The following is a 5,489-nucleotide window of genomic DNA, read 5'->3' as shown; positions in this document are numbered from 1 at the left end:
TTTTTTTTTTTTTAGCCTCTTCTTGTTCTGGAATTCCAATGAGGCATATGTTATTTCTTTTCATGTCTTCCCATATAACTCTTAAGTTCTCTTCATTTCTCTTAAATCTTTGCTCTGATTTTTCTTCATACATTCTGATGTCCAGGGATTTGTCTTCTAGTTGGGAAATGCATTCTTCAGGCAGTTATATCCTACTCTTTTGTGCTTCCACTGTATTGTGTAATTCTGTAATTTTGGTATTCATCTTCTAAATTTCAAACTGCTGTTTTTGTATGAGTTCTTCCAGGGTAGTGTTTGTACTCTCCTTGCTTCTGTTTGGGGTTTCCTTAAGCTCTTGTAGAGCTTTATAAACATACCTTCAAAATTCCTTCTCAGATAATTCAATTGCCTCCTCTTCCCCCATGTATAATTGGACTTTTGTTTGGTATTTTACTTCTAATGTCTTATCATGTTTTTGGTTTGTTTGCTTGCTTGATTGATTTGAGGTTGCCTGTTGTTTCCGAGACATTTTGAGGTTGTCTTTAAATGTTAGTTATGCATTGATTTTTTTTTTTTTATCTTGGTTTTATGATTTAAAGTTTTGAAAAGCTGGAGCTGGTGCATTTTATTTTTGGGGCTATTAATTCAGGTGTGCTGGGTTGCTCAGCAGTTTTCTTTGTGATGATTGAATGTGGAATGTGGATACAGGTTTCTGTTTGTTGTAAAGGGAGTTTAGGAGTTGAGCCAGCAGGTATTATGGGGCCTGAATTTGGTTTCTCTATCAGATGAGGCAGGGTAAAGGCAGAGGAAGTGCAAGGAAAAGAGAGAATTAAGAAAAGCTCCAAGGTGCCAGGAGTGGTTTCTAAGGCTTCGAGCAGGCTGCTAATGATGATGTTATACTGTTACTGACAGGCCCCCAGTTCAGGTATAGCAAAGACTCCAATTGTTAGGGGACTGCCACTTTCCTCCCAGTTCAGACAGCTGCAAAAACCCTGCTCTCCAGGCTACTCCATGCCAAAAAGCTGAACTAGGATAACTTTACCATTCTGTGATGGGAGCTCATCCCAGAGCCCAACACTTGCTGTTTTATTCTCCTCTCTGCTCCCAAGGTTCAGTCGAACCCAGAGCCAGAGAGATCTCAGCTCCCTCCCAGCGGCCCCATATTTGCCTATAAAAGCAAATGCTGAAGGTAGATCCATGGAGTGGCTGCAGGTTCTCTGGTGTGGTGCGTTCTCTCCATTGTCCCAAGGAGGTCTCTGATGACCTTTCTCACCTGCTGGTTGGCATTCCACAGGGTAGGTTCACCTGGTTTTGTTATTATTATTTTTTTTTTTACCCCTCTGGATAATTAAACTGCCCTTTTCCCCTTTCTAATCCCAGTCCTCTGAGTTTGGCATACTCTGACTTAATGAGCTGTTCAGACCACCAGAATCCCCATTTCAAACTGCTGCACCTAGTTTTCAGGCACTAAGATGCTAGAGGAAACTAGTGTGTGCACTCTAGGAGGGATGCCATTTTCCAAACCTATGTACTATTTATTACAGAATTAAATGTTGACCATTAATTCCAGCACTTATTCTTTAATCTGCTTCTATTGATTACTACTCAGTAGCATATTCAGTGTAATTTAGGGTTAAAATTAGCCAGGGCAATAGTTAGATTAGTGCTTCTCAAACTTTCCTGTGCATTTTGAATCTTCTGGAGATCTTGTTCAGATACAAATGTTGATTCAGTAGGTTTGGGGTAGAGCCCAAGATGCCACATTACTAAAAAGTGCCCAGGTGATATTGGTAATGGTGCATGAATGTTTGAGTGACAAATTATTACTTCGTATAATTGCTCATTGTTTATATACCTCTCTTCCTCATTAAAATATGAGTTATTGGAGAGTTGGTAATGTGAGTCATGTATCTTTCCAATCCCATAAAATCTAGTATAATTTTTTGTACACTGTAGATGTTCATAAATGTTTCTGACATTGAATTTAATTAAATGTTACATTAAAATTTCATAAAGTAATTTATGTAATTTCAAAAAGATAATGCCCCCTTTTTCTGTGACTTATTTGCTGAGTGATTTGGGGAAAGTCCCTTTAGCTCTTGTTAATACCAACAAGAGTTTCATCTAATCAGATGTCTAAAATCTTCTTATCTCTAGTAATATGTAATGTGACTTCCTGGTGATCAAATATAATAAATAAACTTTATTTGATATTTTGACGGAAAAATAATTTCTCCTGAATTGTATCTCACCCTTTTTGCCAGCATACTTCTTCAGTGATCCCAATCTCTTTCAAAACATTTGAAAAAATGAGTTAAAGATAAGATTTGTGGGAAATGAAAGAGTTTGCAATTTTGAATTTAGCGTATTTACTTATAAAAATGTCCTATTTTCCTGAAAACTAAGCTTCCACTTTTCCTGAAATGAAAAATATGGTTATAATATGATAGAAATAGAGTTCTCAAACAGATTTTTGAAAATTAAACTAAAAATATGTTTTATGAGAGATTTCTGCTTAACAATATAGTCCCTCTACCATTCCAACAGGATAAATAACTATGATTTTTTTTTTTTTAATGTAGCTCTTGGATAAAAGGAAATTGGAAAACATTGTCCTCTTTTTAAGATTTTAAAGTTGGCTTATGATTCAATTGTGCTCAAGTTCACTAAATAAAACAGCAAAATCAAAACTGTTTTTCTTTAGAGAAAATGCCAGAATAAATTTAGAAATTTCTTGTCATCAAATAGGAAGCTGTAATGAGCTGGAGATGTAGAATGTACTGCCTAACATACTCAGTCAAAGTCACTAAGCATGACAGCTCTTCTATAAATGAATAACCACTAAATTTGATGAATTAATTACATCCATATGTGCTCTGAACATATTTAATAAATGTCTGTGGAAGAGTGGGGATCTGGAACTGATACAATAGATGAATAGGTGGTACTTATTTGATGTGGAATCAGAAATATCTAGGAAAAATAATCCACAACTGCATTATTGACAATAAGAATAATTACAGAAATGACAACAGGAATACAAAGAAGGTCATTGATTAAAATGTTGGGAATCATTTTGCTAGAGTACAAAGAAAAGGATTAGGACCAAATAGCATAAATGAGCAATAATGTTTCATGGAAGATGGAATTAGAAGGAAAACTTATCATCAAATTTGTGTTTTAATAGAGTATAATTATTGCATGACTTTCCCACAATGAGATGTTTGAAAGTCCCTTCTATTAGTCTTGTAATGCATGCACTTTTGGAAAGAACAGCAACTTGACCTTCCTGCTGAGATTTTATTTAGACTGAAGTACATATTTGCAATCTCAGAACTCATACTGAATAATGGTAGTGAAAGTGAAAATGTGAGTACTATCATGTCTTACTCCACTAGTGCTGCCATATGTGAGTGGATTAAAGAACACAAATTTATTTTCCTACAGTTAAAGAAGTATTTATTTAGGAATTTATTTGTCTCTTTTAACTTGCAGTAACTGCTGGCAATACTTGGCATTACTGGGCTTAGAGATGCATCTCTCTAAGTCCTCTGTCTCCTCCTATGTGTGTGTTTCTTTACCTATACTGCACTTTTTATGATATCTCTCATAACTGATTAAGAGTAGAACCCATCGTACTCTTATATGACCTATTTAACACAATAAAATAATCTCTATTCCCAAAAAGGGTCACATTCACAGGTACAAAATTAGAATTTCAACTTAATTTGATGGGGAGACAAAATTCAATCTATAATATATAATTTTGTTCCAAAATTGCTTTCACTAGTCTAGATCTGTTACCTTTCCATATAAATTTTATACTCAGTTTGTCAATTTCTTCAAAATATTTGGCTGGGATTTTGATTTACATGCAGTAAATCTATAGATCAGGAGCTCTGGTGGCATAGAGCCTAAGTCATTTGACTGTTCACCAGAAAGCTGGCAATTTGAACCCACCAGCCACTCTTCTGAAGGAAGGTTGGGAAATCTACTTTTGTAGTTATACCACCTCAGAAACCCAAGGAGGGGTCACTATGAGTCAGATCGGACACAATGGCAGTGAGTTCAGATTTATTTGGTTTAAATCTATAGATCCATTTTGGAAGGACTGACATCCTTATGAATATTGAGTCAAAGGGATACTGCATGGTTAAAGTTTGGAAAAAGTGTGTGACATGTTTGTATCCTTACAGCTTACTTAATCAATCTACATACAGAAAATATAATTAGAGAAAGTGAACTATATGAAGAAAAACACACAATAATCAGAATTGGAAGAAAACTTATAAACAAACTGCGATATGCAGATGACACAACTTTGCATGCTGAAACTGAAGACAACTTAAAACACTAATTTTTTTTTAAAAAAAGAAACTAACTCTCTGCCACTGGGTCAATTCCAACTCATAGCAACCCCATTGGGTTTCTAAGGCTATAATTCTTTATGTAATTGCTTCATTTCTTCACCATGGACTAACTGGTAAGTTCACACCACTGATTTTTTTTAGCATCCAAATGCCTTAAACAATACACTGCCAGAGCTCTTTTGGTGAAGGTAAAAACAAAAAACAAACAAACAAACAAAAAACCTACAGCCTTCTACATGGATTAGAACTGAAAACAAAACAAAAAATGAAAATCCTCACAACTGGACTAATAAACAACATTATGATAAATGGAGGAAAAATAGTAATTGTTAAGTATTTCATTGTAGTTGGGTGAACAATCAATGCCCATGGAAACAGCAGCAAACCAAAAAAAAAAAAAAAAACCAAGATCACTGCCGTTGAGTCAATGGGACTCATCGAGACCCCTCCTTAGGTTTCCAAGGCTGTATCTCTGCAAAAGTAGATTACACAATTTTTCTTCTGAGGAGTGACTGGTGGGTTGAACCGCCAGCCTTAGAGAAATCAAATTACAGTGCATTGGGCATATTGGCTGCAAAAAACCTCTTCAAAGTTCTAAAAAGTAAAGATGTTACTTTGAGGTCTAAGGTGCCCCTGAACCAAGCTGTAATCTTTGCAATCATTTCATATCAATGTAAAAGCTGGACAATTAAAAATGAGGGCAGAATAAGAGTTGACACATTTGAATTGTGGTGCTGGAGAAGAATATTGAATATCTCATGGATTTCCAGAATAATAATTCAATCTTAGAAGAAATAAACTTAGAATACTCCTTAGAAGAAAGGATGGCAAGATGTCATCTTGCTTATTTTGGATACATCATCAGGAAAGACCAATCACTAGAAAAGGATACTATGTTTGGTAAAGTAAAGGGTCAGTCAAAATGAGGAAAACCTTCAATGAAATGAATTTATTAAGTACCTTTAACAATAGTTTCAAACACAGCAAATATCATGGAGATGGCCCAGGTCTGGGCAATGTTCATTCTGTAAACATAAGGTCACCATGAGTCTGAGGTGAATTGATGACAACTATCAAAACCAAAACATTTTAGGCCTTCTTTAATATTTTTTATTTATTTATTTATTTTTATTAGGATTT

Source organism: Orycteropus afer, unplaced genomic scaffold, assembly GCF_000298275.1.
Source record: "Orycteropus afer afer isolate SDZICR_OR568_19922 unplaced genomic scaffold, OryAfe1.0 scaffold00711, whole genome shotgun sequence".
Classification (NCBI taxonomy): domain Eukaryota; kingdom Metazoa; phylum Chordata; class Mammalia; order Tubulidentata; family Orycteropodidae; genus Orycteropus; species Orycteropus afer.
The sequence above is the reverse complement of the archived record's forward strand: the minus strand, read 5'-3'. Positions refer to the sequence as shown.